The following is a 12,711-nucleotide window of genomic DNA, read 5'->3' on the forward strand; positions in this document are numbered from 1 at the left end:
GCAGACCGAAAGCTTACATCGAAACCTTTATTCGTTGGTAGAGTAACAATGCAATTTATATTCTCTGGTTCAAACTTAAGGGTTTTTTGGATTAACCTCCTGGAGAAGTCAATTCTGGACATCCCCAGGGGCTTTCCATGGTCATTTTCTTTAAAGGTAAATCTGACACTGTGGTGCCTCCGCATGCCGGAAATGTTGGCCGACATGGTGGAGGCACCACAAACTGAAAGGATTAAAAAGAAGGACTAAAACACTTAAGAACTGTCTAAAAAAAAACAAAACAAAAAGAAACAAAGACGATATAAATAGGACTAAGATCAATAAATATGTTAAAACCAGCAAATAGTTAAAACGAACTTACCTTTTCTTGTTTAGCCTGGACAAGATGTTAAATCAACAGAGTAGAGGTAAGCAGTACTCTGTGCCAATGAATTCCTTTAGGTGTAGGATTTACAACTACAATAGAGTTGAAATTTTCTCCACAAGGAATAAGGTGAATGTCCTCCCGAGAATGGGAAGTAAAAACACAATGCCACAAACAGGCAAAAGTTTTTACCACCAACAGGAAGCGATCGCAGTCTTAGCCAAAAGGCCGAGAAGCGATGAGCCCTGGCTGTTTGCTTCCAGAGGCCACATTCTGGAACAGCTCTCCCTTGTCCTGGCGCAGTCGTTTCAAGCGCGCATAACAATGGCTGCTTCTCAGCGCCTCCTCCCAAGCCGACAAGGTGGCAGCCTAAATCTTGTTAAGGACAGCTTCTTGTTGCTTTTCACAAAAGCACGAGGCTCAGCCACACGGCAGAGCCTGCCAAAAATAGTGTTAACTCATTGGTGTTCCTCTCCACGGAAGTCTTTAGTAAAAGGCGAAAGGCTTGTACGTGATGAAGAGAAACCCGAGTAAGTACAGGCCTCTCCAGGAGAGCGGCCGAGGAGCCTAGTCGCCCCGGTCACTACCCTCACGGTAAGCCTCACTCTGCTTGTGGAGTCCCAAATACCAGGCCACGCACATTCCCCTAGCCCTCCCCACATTAGCACAGGCTCTATCCAATGGGATCGCGGAGAAATGAAGGCCTGGCTTTTGGACACAGGCTACCAAATGTCCCAAACACTCAGGCCCTTGCGGACTCTCTGTGACGAGGGGAGCGAAAGTGCAGGGCACGTTTAACCGTACGTACCGGTGGCAGTAGGGCAATGTTCCCTATCTGTCTGCGAGTCAAAAGTGCGAATCTGGCTGCATTTTTTTGGGTGGCTTCATCTGGCTGTTGATGCTGAGCTGCGCTCTGCCCCCACCCCAGTGGTCACGGATGATACACAGTCATTTGAGAGCGGGAGCCCAGATGAGGCTCGGCGAGGGACGTCAGGCAGTCAGCAGAGGGTTTGACCCCGACTCTCTCTTTGTGTCGGTATTTGCTTTTTCACAAGGCAGGAGATGGGTGCACCGTTCCCGGCGGCACTGCAATACCGGGTCGATGCGTGGAGTGAACGGGGCAAGCCCCTTTTTCAGCTCCCGGTGCTAAAAATCCATTTAATATGTTGTCCCCTTATAGAGGACATATCAGATATTAAACTGATAAGAACAGATACTACACTTGATCTTAGCCAAAAGGCCGAGAAGCGATGAGCCCTGGCTGTTTGCTTCCAGAGGCCACATTCTGGAACAGCTCTCCCTTGTCCTGGCGCAGTCGTTTCAAGCGCGCATAACAATGGCTGCTTCTCAGCGCCTCCTCCCAAGCCGACAAGGTGGCAGCCTAAATCTTGTTAAGGACAGCTTCTTGTTGCTTTTCACAAACGCACGAGGCTCAGCCACACGGCAGAGCCTGCCAAAAATAGTGTTAACTCATTGGTGTTCCTCTCCACGGAAGTCTTTAGTAAAAGGCGAAAGGCTTGTACGTGATGAAGAGAAACGCGAGTAAGTACAGGCCTCTCCAGGAGAGCGGCCGAGGAGCCTAGTCGCCCCGGTCACTACCCTCACGGTAAGCCTCACTCTGCTTGTGGAGTCCCAAATACCAGGCCACGCACATTCCCCTAGCCCTCCCCACATTAGCACAGGCTCTATCCAATGGGATCGCGGAGAAATGAAGGCCTGGCTTTTGGACACAGGCTACCAAATGTCCCAAACACTCAGGCCCTTGCGGACTCTCTGTGACGAGGGGAGCGAAAGTGCAGGGCACGTTTAACCGTACGTACCGGTGGCAGTAGGGCAATGTTCCCTATCTGTCTGCGAGTCAAAAGTGCGAATCTGGCTGCATTTTTTTGGGTGGCTTCATCTGGCTGTTGATGCTGAGCTGCGCTCTGCCCCCACCCCAGTGGTCACGGATGATACACAGTCATTTGAGAGCGGGAGCCCAGATGAGGCTCGGCGAGGGACGTCAGGCAGTCAGCAGAGGGTTTGACCCCGACTCTCTCTTTGTGTCGGTATTTGCTTTTTCACAAGGCAGGAGATGGGTGCACCGTTCCCGGCGGCACTGCAATACCGGGTCGATGCGTGGAGTGAACGGGGCAAGCCCCTTTTTCAGCTCCCGGTGCTAAAAATCCATTTAATATGTTGTCCCCTTATAGAGGACATATCAGATATTAAACTGATAAGAACAGATACTACACTTGATCTTAGCCAAAAGGCCGAGAAGCGATGAGCCCTGGCTGTTTGCTTCCAGAGGCCACATTCTGGAACAGCTCTCCCTTGTCCTGGCGCAGTCGTTTCAAGCGCGCATAACAATGGCTGCTTCTCAGCGCCTCCTCCCAAGCCGACAAGGTGGCAGCCTAAATCTTGTTAAGGACAGCTTCTTGTTGCTTTTCACAAACGCACGAGGCTCAGCCACACGGCAGAGCCTGCCAAAAATAGTGTTAACTCATTGGTGTTCCTCTCCACGGAAGTCTTTAGTAAAAGGCGAAAGGCTTGTACGTGATGAAGAGAAACCCGAGTAAGTACAGGCCTCTCCAGGAGAGCGGCCGAGGAGCCTAGTCGCCCCGGTCACTACCCTCACGGTAAGCCTCACTCTGCTTGTGGAGTCCCAAATACCAGGCCACGCACATTCCCCTAGCCCTCCCCACATTAGCACAGGCTCTATCCAATGGGATCGCGGAGAAATGAAGGCCTGGCTTTTGGACACAGGCTACCAAATGTCCCAAACACTCAGGCCCTTGCGGACTCTCTGTGACGAGGGGAGCGAAAGTGCAGGGCACGTTTAACCGTACGTACCGGTGGCAGTAGGGCAATGTTCCCTATCTGTCTGCGAGTCAAAAGTGCGAATCTGGCTGCATTTTTTTGGGTGGCTTCATCTGGCTGTTGATGCTGAGCTGCGCTCTGCCCCCACCCCAGTGGTCACGGATGATACACAGTCATTTGAGAGCGGGAGCCCAGATGAGGCTCGGCGAGGGACGTCAGGCAGTCAGCAGAGGGTTTGACCCCGACTCTCTCTTTGTGTCGGTATTTGCTTTTTCACAAGGCAGGAGATGGGTGCACCGTTCCCGGCGGCACTGCAATACCGGGTCGATGCGTGGAGTGAACGGGGCAAGCCCCTTTTTCAGCTCCCGGTGCTAAAAATCCATTTAATATGTTGTCCCCTTATAGAGGACATATCAGATATTAAACTGATAAGAACAGATACTACACTTGATCTTAGCCAAAAGGCCGAGAAGCGATGAGCCCTGGCTGTTTGCTTCCAGAGGCCACATTCTGGAACAGCTCTCCCTTGTCCTGGCGCAGTCGTTTCAAGCGCGCATAACAATGGCTGCTTCTCAGCGCCTCCTCCCAAGCCGACAAGGTGGCAGCCTAAATCTTGTTAAGGACAGCTTCTTGTTGCTTTTCACAAACGCACGAGGCTCAGCCACACGGCAGAGCCTGCCAAAAATAGTGTTAACTCATTGGTGTTCCTCTCCACGGAAGTCTTTAGTAAAAGGCGAAAGGCTTGTACGTGATGAAGAGAAACCCGAGTAAGTACAGGCCTCTCCAGGAGAGCGGCCGAGGAGCCTAGTCGCCCCGGTCACTACCCTCACGGTAAGCCTCACTCTGCTTGTGGAGTCCCAAATACCAGGCCACGCACATTCCCCTAGCCCTCCCCACATTAGCACAGGCTCTATCCAATGGGATCGCGGAGAAATGAAGGCCTGGCTTTTGGACACAGGCTACCAAATGTCCCAAACACTCAGGCCCTTGCGGACTCTCTGTGACGAGGGGAGCGAAAGTGCAGGGCACGTTTAACCGTACGTACCGGTGGCAGTAGGGCAATGTTCCCTATCTGTCTGCGAGTCAAAAGTGCGAATCTGGCTGCATTTTTTTGGGTGGCTTCATCTGGCTGTTGATGCTGAGCTGCGCTCTGCCCCCACCCCAGTGGTCACGGATGATACACAGTCATTTGAGAGCGGGAGCCCAGATGAGGCTCGGCGAGGGACGTCAGGCAGTCAGCAGAGGGTTTGACCCCGACTCTCTGTTTGTGTCGGTATTTGCTTTTTCACAAGGCAGGAGATGGGTGCACCGTTCCCGGCGGCACTGCAATACCGGGTCGATGCGTGGAGTGAACGGGGCAAGCCCCCTTTTCAGCTCCCGGTGCTAAAAATCCATTTAATATGTTGTCCCCTTATAGAGGACATATCAGATATTAAACTGATAAGAACAGATACTACACTTGATCTTAGCCAAAAGGCCGAGAAGCGATGAGCCCTGGCTGTTTGCTTCCAGAGGCCACATTCTGGAACAGCTCTCCCTTGTCCTGGCGCAGTCGTTTCAAGCGCGCATAACAATGGCTGCTTCTCAGCGCCTCCTCCCAAGCCGACAAGGTGGCAGTCTAAATCTTGTTAAGGACAGCTTCTTGTTGCTTTTCACAAACGCACGAGGCTCAGCCACACGGCAGAGCCTGCCAAAAATAGTGTTAACTCATTGGTGTTCCTCTCCACGGAAGTCTTTAGTAAAAGGCGAAAGGCTTGTACGTGATGAAGAGAAACCCGAGTAAGTACAGGCCTCTCCAGGAGAGCGGCCGAGGAGCCTAGTCGCCCCGGTCACTACCCTCACGGTAAGCCTCACTCTGCTTGTGGAGTCCCAAATACCAGGCCACGCACATTCCCCTAGCCCTCCCCACATTAGCACAGGCTCTATCCAATGGGATCGCGGAGAAATGAAGGCCTGGCTTTTGGACACAGGCTACCAAATGTCCCAAACACTCAGGCCCTTGCGGACTCTCTGTGACGAGGGGAGCGAAAGTGCAGGGCACGTTTAACCGTACGTACCGGTGGCAGTAGGGCAATGTTCCCTATCTGTCTGCGAGTCAAAAGTGCGAATCTGGCTGCATTTTTTTGGGTGGCTTCATCTGGCTGTTGATGCTGAGCTGCGCTCTGCCCCCACCCCAGTGGTCACGGATGATACACAGTCATTTGAGAGCGGGAGCCCAGATGAGGCTCGGCGAGGGACGTCAGGCAGTCAGCAGAGGGTTTGACCCCGACTCTCTGTTTGTGTCGGTATTTGCTTTTTCACAAGGCAGGAGATGGGTGCACCGTTCCCGGCGGCACTGCAATACCGGGTCGATGCGTGGAGTGAACGGGGCAAGCCCCCTTTTCAGCTCCCGGTGCTAAAAATCCATTTAATATGTTGTCCCCTTATAGAGGACATATCAGATATTAAACTGATAAGAACAGATACTACACTTGATCTTAGCCAAAAGGCCGAGAAGCGATGAGCCCTGGCTGTTTGCTTCCAGAGGCCACATTCTGGAACAGCTCTCCCTTGTCCTGGCGCAGTCGTTTCAAGCGCGCATAACAATGGCTGCTTCTCAGCGCCTCCTCCCAAGCCGACAAGGTGGCAGCCTAAATCTTGTTAAGGACAGCTTCTTGTTGCTTTTCACAAACGCACGAGGCTCAGCCACACGGCAGAGCCTGCCAAAAATAGTGTTAACTCATTGGTGTTCCTCTCCACGGAAGTCTTTAGTAAAAGGCGAAAGGCTTGTACGTGATGAAGAGAAACGCGAGTAAGTACAGGCCTCTCCAGGAGAGCGGCCGAGGACCCTAGTCGCCCCGGTCACTACCCTCACGGTAAGCCTCACTCTGCTTGTGGAGTCCCAAATACCAGGCCACGCACATTCCCCTAGCCCTCCCCACATTAGCACAGGCTCTATCCAATGGGATCGCGGAGAAATGAAGGCCTGGCTTTTGGACACAGGCTACCAAATGTCCCAAACACTCAGGCCCTTGCGGACTCTCTGTGACGAGGGGAGCGAAAGTGCAGGGCACGTTTAACCGTACGTACCGGTGGCAGTAGGGCAATGTTCCCTATCTGTCTGCGAGTCAAAAGTGCGAATCTGGCTGCATTTTTTTGGGTGGCTTCATCTGGCTGTTGATGCTGAGCTGCGCTCTGCCCCCACCCCAGTGGTCACGGATGATACACAGTCATTTGAGAGCGGGAGCCCAGATGAGGCTCGGCGAGGGACGTCAGGCAGTCAGCAGAGGGTTTGACCCCGACTCTCTGTTTGTGTCGGTATTTGCTTTTTCACAAGGCAGGAGATGGGTGCACCGTTCCCGGCGGCACTGCAATACCGGGTCGATGCGTGGAGTGAACGGGGCAAGCCCCCTTTTCAGCTCCCGGTGCTAAAAATCCATTTAATATGTTGTCCCCTTATAGAGGACATATCAGATATTAAACTGATAAGAACAGATACTACACTTGATCTTAGCCAAAAGGCCGAGAAGCGATGAGCCCTGGCTGTTTGCTTCCAGAGGCCACATTCTGGAACAGCTCTCCCTTGTCCTGGCGCAGTCGTTTCAAGCGCGCATAACAATGGCTGCTTCTCAGCGCCTCCTCCCAAGCCGACAAGGTGGCAGCCTAAATCTTGTTAAGGACAGCTTCTTGTTGCTTTTCACAAACGCACGAGGCTCAGCCACACGGCAGAGCCTGCCAAAAATAGTGTTAACTCATTGGTGTTCCTCTCCACGGAAGTCTTTAGTAAAAGGCGAAAGGCTTGTACGTGATGAAGAGAAACCCGAGTAAGTACAGGCCTCTCCAGGAGAGCGGCCGAGGAGCCTAGTCGCCCCGGTCACTACCCTCACGGTAAGCCTCACTCTGCTTGTGGAGTCCCAAATACCAGGCCACGCACATTCCCCTAGCCCTCCCCACATTAGCACAGGCTCTATCCAATGGGATCGCGGAGAAATGAAGGCCTGGCTTTTGGACACAGGCTACCAAATGTCCCAAACACTCAGGCCCTTGCGGACTCTCTGTGACGAGGGGAGCGAAAGTGCAGGGCACGTTTAACCGTATGTACCGGTGGCAGTAGGGCAATGTTCCCTATCTGTCTGCGAGTCAAAAGTGCGAATCTGGCTGCATTTTTTTGGGTGGCTTCATCTGGCTGTTGATGCTGAGCTGCGCTCTGCCCCCACCCCAGTGGTCACGGATGATACACAGTCATTTGAGAGCGGGAGCCCAGATGAGGCTCGGCGAGGGACGTCAGGCAGTCAGCAGAGGGTTTGACCCCGACTCTCTGTTTGTGTCGGTATTTGCTTTTTCACAAGGCAGGAGATGGGTGCACCGTTCCCGGCGGCACTGCAATACCGGGTCGATGCGTGGAGTGAACGGGGCAAGCCCCCTTTTCAGCTCCCGGTGCTAAAAATCCATTTAATATGTTGTCCCCTTATAGAGGACATATCAGATATTAAACTGATAAGAACAGATTTTTTCTTTCGAAAAGATTTATTGACACCCATTTCATAGTAATTTCACATAAAACCCAGAGTTAAGACATACAAATTACCTTTTAAAATACAAGAAATCAATCAATACAATGGTGCAACAGGTAAGACCATATTTAAATATTCAAAACACTGTCGTCAGAGGTATTACAGATGAGATTTCTCACAAGTTAAAAATTATACATTTTGTGCATGTCTGTGTGTTTTGAGTGTCCATTTTAAAATGTCTTTAAAAAAAAACAAAAAAAACAAAAACAAATGGGGAGTGCTTCGGTAAAAATCCTCCCTTCCAACTCCATTGCTGTGCAGGAGCATAGTGATTCCCTACCAAGGATAAGTCATTCCGCTCTCCCAAACAGATTTGGTCTCTCGGAATCCTTTCTTGGTGCTCAGAGGAGACCTTCGCCCTGTTGCTCCTTCCCACCTGCCTCACCCGGAGAGTCAGGCCGCCGCTGCTTTGAACTTCTTTTGTGTGGCTCCGGCTCCTTCGTCCGAATGGGCACAAATGCGATTCTTCTTTGTGGCTGTGTCCTTGGCCTGCCGCCTGCAGCTTCGGCTGCTTGGACCGTCGCTGCGGCCATCCGGATCGCAGCCACGGGGGGGATCTGCATGTGCTTCCTTGCCAGCAAGTTTCTGGAGGTCCATATGGCGTCTTTTATGGCGGCTAGGGTAAGCCACTGCTTGGGGAAGTCGCATGCTGGCAATTGTTTTTGGCCCACCCCATACAGCACCAGCTGTGCTGTAAGGACCTCCCTTGCTGGCAAGTACGGGAATTGCAAGGAGCCGGCCGTTGCCCACTGTTCTACGGCAGCGCTGCACTCCCAGAGCAAATGCCTCACCGACTCGGGCGCGCCACAACCTGGTCGGGGACAAGTTGAATGTGTGGACAAGCCCCGGGAGTGCATTACGGACCTGACTGGGAGGATCTCGTGAGCCACCATCCATGACAGGTCCCGGAGTCTGTTTGGAAGAGCGGAATGGTTCACGTTGCGCCACACTGCTGAAGGCTCGCCCAATGCGAGCCCGCGCACTGGACTCACTGGTTCCTGCTCCTGCACAACAGAAATGACAGAACGGTGGTTGGTTAAAACTTTCAACTCCTCCTGCTCAAGGTTAAAATGCCTTAAAAATGTCTGGATAAAAGCGTAGGTTGGTGGCAGGTTAAAAGACACAGGTACTTTAAGATCATTGGGTAAAATTTTTAATCGTCTGAGGTAGGACCCCATCCAGAACCGTGTCATTGCTGTTGTTTTGGGGTTTCTGGATGGGGCTGTGGCGGTTGTGATGTGTAGTGCTGTGTATCTGCTCCCTAAAAACAAGTACAGGTCCGGGACTCCTTTTCCTCCTTTCTCCTTCGGCTTCTTCATCACATATCTCCTCAGACGTTCCCACTTGGAGCCCCACAGGAAATAAAAGATGGCTCTTTCCAAGTCTAAAAGCACTCTTCTAGGTGGGAAAAAAACAGAACTGATGAGTAAAAGCAAAGGTAAAATCACAGCTTTGATGATTAAAACCTTTCCTTCCATTGTCAGTCTTCTAAGTCTCCAGTACCCTAGTCTCTGCCTGACTTTCCCTACAATGTCTGGCCAATTTGTTTTCCCTCCCCCCTTCCTATCAAATTTGATCCCAAGTATCTTTTGGTCTGTCTGGGTCACAGTCAGGGGGAGTCCTGTCATCTCAGTCGCTGTCCACGGTCCATAAAAGTGGGCTTGGGTCTTGCCTCTGTTGAGTTTTGACCCAGAGGCCCGTCCAAACCAGTCAGTCAAGTCCAGCGTCCTGTTGACAGATAAAAGGTCAGTGCATAAAATGTTCACGTCGTCCATGTATAAAAAACACTTTGTCTCCAGTCCCCCGCTCCCTGGGGCTCCAACCCCATTGATTTGTTGGTCCCTTCTCAAGATCTGTGCCAGTGGTTCTATGCAGAGAACATAGAGGAGGGCAGATAACGGACAACCCTGACGGACACCGCAGTTTATATCCACTGCTTCTGTAAGATGCCCGTTAACAGTGAATTTGCTGGTAATGCCCTGGTACAGCATTCTCACCCAGGCTATAAACCTTCTTGGAAACCCCATTTTTTGCAGCACCTGGAAAAGGTACTGGTGCGAGATCCGATCAAAGGCTTTCTCAAAATCTAAATTTAGGACAACTAGCCGGATGTTTCTGTCTCTCGCATAACAGATGGTGTCTCGGATCAGTACGAGGCTGTCGGTGATCTTCCTCCCCGGGACAGCACAGGCTTGATCAGGGTGAATCAGGTCTTCTAAAAACAAAGACATGCGGGATGCTAAAACCTTACTAAAAAGTTTACAATCAAAATTTAAAAGTGTAATGGGTCTCCAGTTCTTCAAATCTGTCTTGTCTTTGTCTTTGTGAAGGAGAGTCACTATCCCTACTCTAAAACTGTCAGGAAGTCGGTCAAGTTTTTCAAAATCCATAAAAACAGCAAGCAAGTCAGGTGCTAAAATGTCCCAGAACGTCACATAAAATTCCAGAGGGAGCCCATCTTCTCCTGGAGACTTACCTGCCTTAAAAGACTTGAGACATTTATTTAACTCGAGAATGTTAAAATCTTGGGTTAAAAGCTGATAAGAACAGATTTTTTTTCTTTCTTTCGAAAAGATTTATTGACACTCATTTCATAGTAATTTCACATAAAACCCAGAGTTAAGACATACAAATTACCTTTTAAAATACAAGAAATCAATCAATACAATGGTGCAACAGGTAAGACCATATTTAAATATTCAAAACACTGTCGTCAGAGGTATTACAGATGAGATTTCTCACAAGTTAAAAATTATACATTTTGTGCATGTCTGTGTGTTTTGAGTGTCCATTTTAAAATGTCTTTAAAAAAAACAAAAAAAAACAAATGGGGAGTGCTTCGGTAAAAATCCTCCCTTCCAACTCCATTGCTGTGCAGGAGCATAGTGATTCCCTACCAAGGATAAGTCATTCCGCTCTCCCAAACAGATTTGGTCTCTCGGAATCCTTTCTTGGTGCTCAGAGGAGACCTTCGCCCTGTTGCTCCTTCCCACCTGCCTCACCCGGAGAGTCAGGCCGCCGCTGCTTTGAACTTCTTTTGTGTGGCTCCGGCTCCTTCGTCCGAATGGGCACAAATGCGATTCTTCTTTGTGGCTGTGTCCTTGGCCTGCCGCCTGCAGCTTCGGCTGCTTGGACCGTCGCTGCGGCCATCCGGATCGCAGCCACGGGGGGGATCTGCATGTGCTTCCTTGCCAGCAAGTTTCTGGAGGTCCATATGGCGTCTTTTATGGCGGCTAGGGTAAGCCACTGCTTGGGGAAGTCGCATGCTGGCAATTGTTTTTGGCCCACCCCATACAGCACCAGCTGTGCTGTAAGGACCTCCCTTGCTGGCAAGTACGGGAATTGCAAGGAGCCGGCCGTTGCCCACTGTTCTACGGCAGCGCTGCACTCCCAGAGCAAATGCCTCACCGACTCGGGCGCGCCACAACCTGGTCGGGGACAAGTTGAATGTGTGGACAAGCCCCGGGAGTGCATTACGGACCTGACTGGGAGGATCTCGTGAGCCACCATCCATGACAGGTCCCGGAGTCTGTTTGGAAGAGCGGAATGGTTCACGTTGCGCCACACTGCTGAAGGCTCGCCCAATGCGAGCCCGCGCACTGGACTCACTGGTTCCTGCTCCTGCACAACAGAAATGACAGAACGGTGGTTGGTTAAAACTTTCAACTCCTCCTGCTCAAGGTTAAAATGCCTTAAAAATGTCTGGATAAAAGCGTAGGTTGGTGGCAGGTTAAAAGACACAGGTACTTTAAGATCATTGGGTAAAATTTTTAATCGTCTGAGGTAGGACCCCATCCAGAACCGTGTCATTGCTGTTGTTTTGGGGTTTCTGGATGGGGCTGTGGCGGTTGTGATGTGTAGTGCTGTGTATCTGCTCCCTAAAAACAAGTACAGGTCCGGGACTCCTTTTCCTCCTTTCTCCTTCGGCTTCTTCATCACATATCTCCTCAGACGTTCCCACTTGGAGCCCCACAGGAAATAAAAGATGGCTCTTTCCAAGTCTAAAAGCACTCTTCTAGGTGGGAAAAAAACAGAACTGATGAGTAAAAGCAAAGGTAAAATCACAGCTTTGATGATTAAAACCTTTCCTTCCATTGTCAGTCTTCTAAGTCTCCAGTACCCTAGTCTCTGCCTGACTTTCCCTACAATGTCTGGCCAATTTGTTTTCCCTCCCCCCTCCCTATCAAATTTGATCCCAAGTATCTTTTGGTCTGTCTGGGTCACAGTCAGGGGGAGTCCTGTCATCTCAGTCGCTGTCCACGGTCCATAAAAGTGGGCTTGGGTCTTGCCTCTGTTGAGTTTTGACCCAGAGGCCCGTCCAAACCAGTCAGTCAAGTCCAGCGTCCTGTTGACAGATAAAAGGTCAGTGCATAAAATGTTCACGTCGTCCATGTATAAAAAACACTTTGTCTCCAGTCCCCCGCTCCCTGGGGCTCCAACCCCATTGATTTGTTGGTCCCTTCTCAAGATCTGTGCCAGTGGTTCTATGCAGAGAACATAGAGGAGGGCAGATAACGGACAACCCTGACGGACACCGCAGTTTATATCCACTGCTTCTGTAAGATGCCCGTTAACAGTGAATTTGCTGGTAATGCCCTGGTACAGCATTCTCACCCAGGCTATAAACCTTCTTGGAAACCCCATTTTTTGCAGCACCTGGAAAAGGTACTGGTGCGAGATCCGATCAAAGGCTTTCTCAAAATCTAAATTTAGGACAACTAGCCGGATGTTTCTGTCTCTCGCATAACAGATGGTGTCTCGGATCAGTACGAGGTTGTCGGTGATCTTCCTCCCCGGGACAGCACAGGCTTGATCAGGGTGAATCAGGTCTTCTAAAAACAAAGACATGCGGGATGCTAAAACCTTACTAAAAAGTTTACAATCAAAATTTAAAAGTGTAATGGGTCTCCAGTTCTTCAAATCTGTCTTGTCTTTGTCTTTGTGAAGGAGAGTCACTATCCCTACTCTAAAACTGTCAGGAAGTCGGTCAAGTTT

The 12,711-nt window shown here is 50.5% G+C and overlaps 13 non-coding genes and 1 pseudogene across 13 annotated transcripts; all 14 read right to left on the reverse strand.

Moving 5' to 3' along the window:
* Window positions 1-781: 781 nt before the first annotated feature.
* Window positions 782-898, reverse strand: LOC139293299 (U5 spliceosomal RNA). The gene has a single exon (XR_011597914.1). It is a non-coding gene; the product is annotated as a U5 spliceosomal RNA (small nuclear RNA).
* Window positions 899-1,425: 527 nt separating this feature from the next.
* On the reverse strand, window positions 1,426-1,616 carry LOC139293002 (U2 spliceosomal RNA). The gene has a single exon (XR_011597669.1). It is a non-coding gene; the product is annotated as a U2 spliceosomal RNA (small nuclear RNA).
* A 177-nt stretch (window positions 1,617-1,793) lies between these two features.
* On the reverse strand, window positions 1,794-1,910 carry LOC139293317 (U5 spliceosomal RNA). The gene has a single exon (XR_011597933.1). It is a non-coding gene; the product is annotated as a U5 spliceosomal RNA (small nuclear RNA).
* Window positions 1,911-2,437: 527 nt separating this feature from the next.
* On the reverse strand, window positions 2,438-2,628 carry LOC139293004 (U2 spliceosomal RNA). Its single transcript, XR_011597670.1, has one exon. It is a non-coding gene; the product is annotated as a U2 spliceosomal RNA (small nuclear RNA).
* Window positions 2,629-2,805: 177 nt separating this feature from the next.
* Window positions 2,806-2,922, reverse strand: LOC139293300 (U5 spliceosomal RNA). Its single transcript, XR_011597915.1, has one exon. It is a non-coding gene; the product is annotated as a U5 spliceosomal RNA (small nuclear RNA).
* A 527-nt stretch (window positions 2,923-3,449) lies between these two features.
* Window positions 3,450-3,640, reverse strand: LOC139293005 (U2 spliceosomal RNA). The gene has a single exon (XR_011597671.1). It is a non-coding gene; the product is annotated as a U2 spliceosomal RNA (small nuclear RNA).
* Window positions 3,641-3,817: 177 nt separating this feature from the next.
* Window positions 3,818-3,934, reverse strand: LOC139293301 (U5 spliceosomal RNA). Its single transcript, XR_011597916.1, has one exon. It is a non-coding gene; the product is annotated as a U5 spliceosomal RNA (small nuclear RNA).
* A 527-nt stretch (window positions 3,935-4,461) lies between these two features.
* LOC139293026 (U2 spliceosomal RNA) lies at window positions 4,462-4,652 on the reverse strand. The gene has a single exon (XR_011597691.1). It is a non-coding gene; the product is annotated as a U2 spliceosomal RNA (small nuclear RNA).
* A 177-nt stretch (window positions 4,653-4,829) lies between these two features.
* Window positions 4,830-4,946, reverse strand: LOC139293302 (U5 spliceosomal RNA). The gene has a single exon (XR_011597917.1). It is a non-coding gene; the product is annotated as a U5 spliceosomal RNA (small nuclear RNA).
* Window positions 4,947-5,473: 527 nt separating this feature from the next.
* On the reverse strand, window positions 5,474-5,664 carry LOC139293027 (U2 spliceosomal RNA). Its single transcript, XR_011597692.1, has one exon. It is a non-coding gene; the product is annotated as a U2 spliceosomal RNA (small nuclear RNA).
* Window positions 5,665-5,841: 177 nt separating this feature from the next.
* Window positions 5,842-5,958, reverse strand: LOC139293318 (U5 spliceosomal RNA). Its single transcript, XR_011597934.1, has one exon. It is a non-coding gene; the product is annotated as a U5 spliceosomal RNA (small nuclear RNA).
* A 527-nt stretch (window positions 5,959-6,485) lies between these two features.
* Window positions 6,486-6,676, reverse strand: LOC139293028 (U2 spliceosomal RNA). Its single transcript, XR_011597693.1, has one exon. It is a non-coding gene; the product is annotated as a U2 spliceosomal RNA (small nuclear RNA).
* Window positions 6,677-6,853: 177 nt separating this feature from the next.
* LOC139293303 (U5 spliceosomal RNA) lies at window positions 6,854-6,970 on the reverse strand. The gene has a single exon (XR_011597919.1). It is a non-coding gene; the product is annotated as a U5 spliceosomal RNA (small nuclear RNA).
* A 527-nt stretch (window positions 6,971-7,497) lies between these two features.
* Window positions 7,498-7,671, reverse strand: LOC139293073 (U2 spliceosomal RNA; annotated as a pseudogene).
* Between the last annotated feature and the right edge of the window lie 5,040 nt (window positions 7,672-12,711).

The sequence above is a fragment of the Enoplosus armatus genome, chromosome 11 (genome assembly GCF_043641665.1).
Source record: "Enoplosus armatus isolate fEnoArm2 chromosome 11, fEnoArm2.hap1, whole genome shotgun sequence".
Lineage (NCBI taxonomy): Eukaryota > Metazoa > Chordata > Actinopteri > Centrarchiformes > Enoplosidae > Enoplosus > Enoplosus armatus.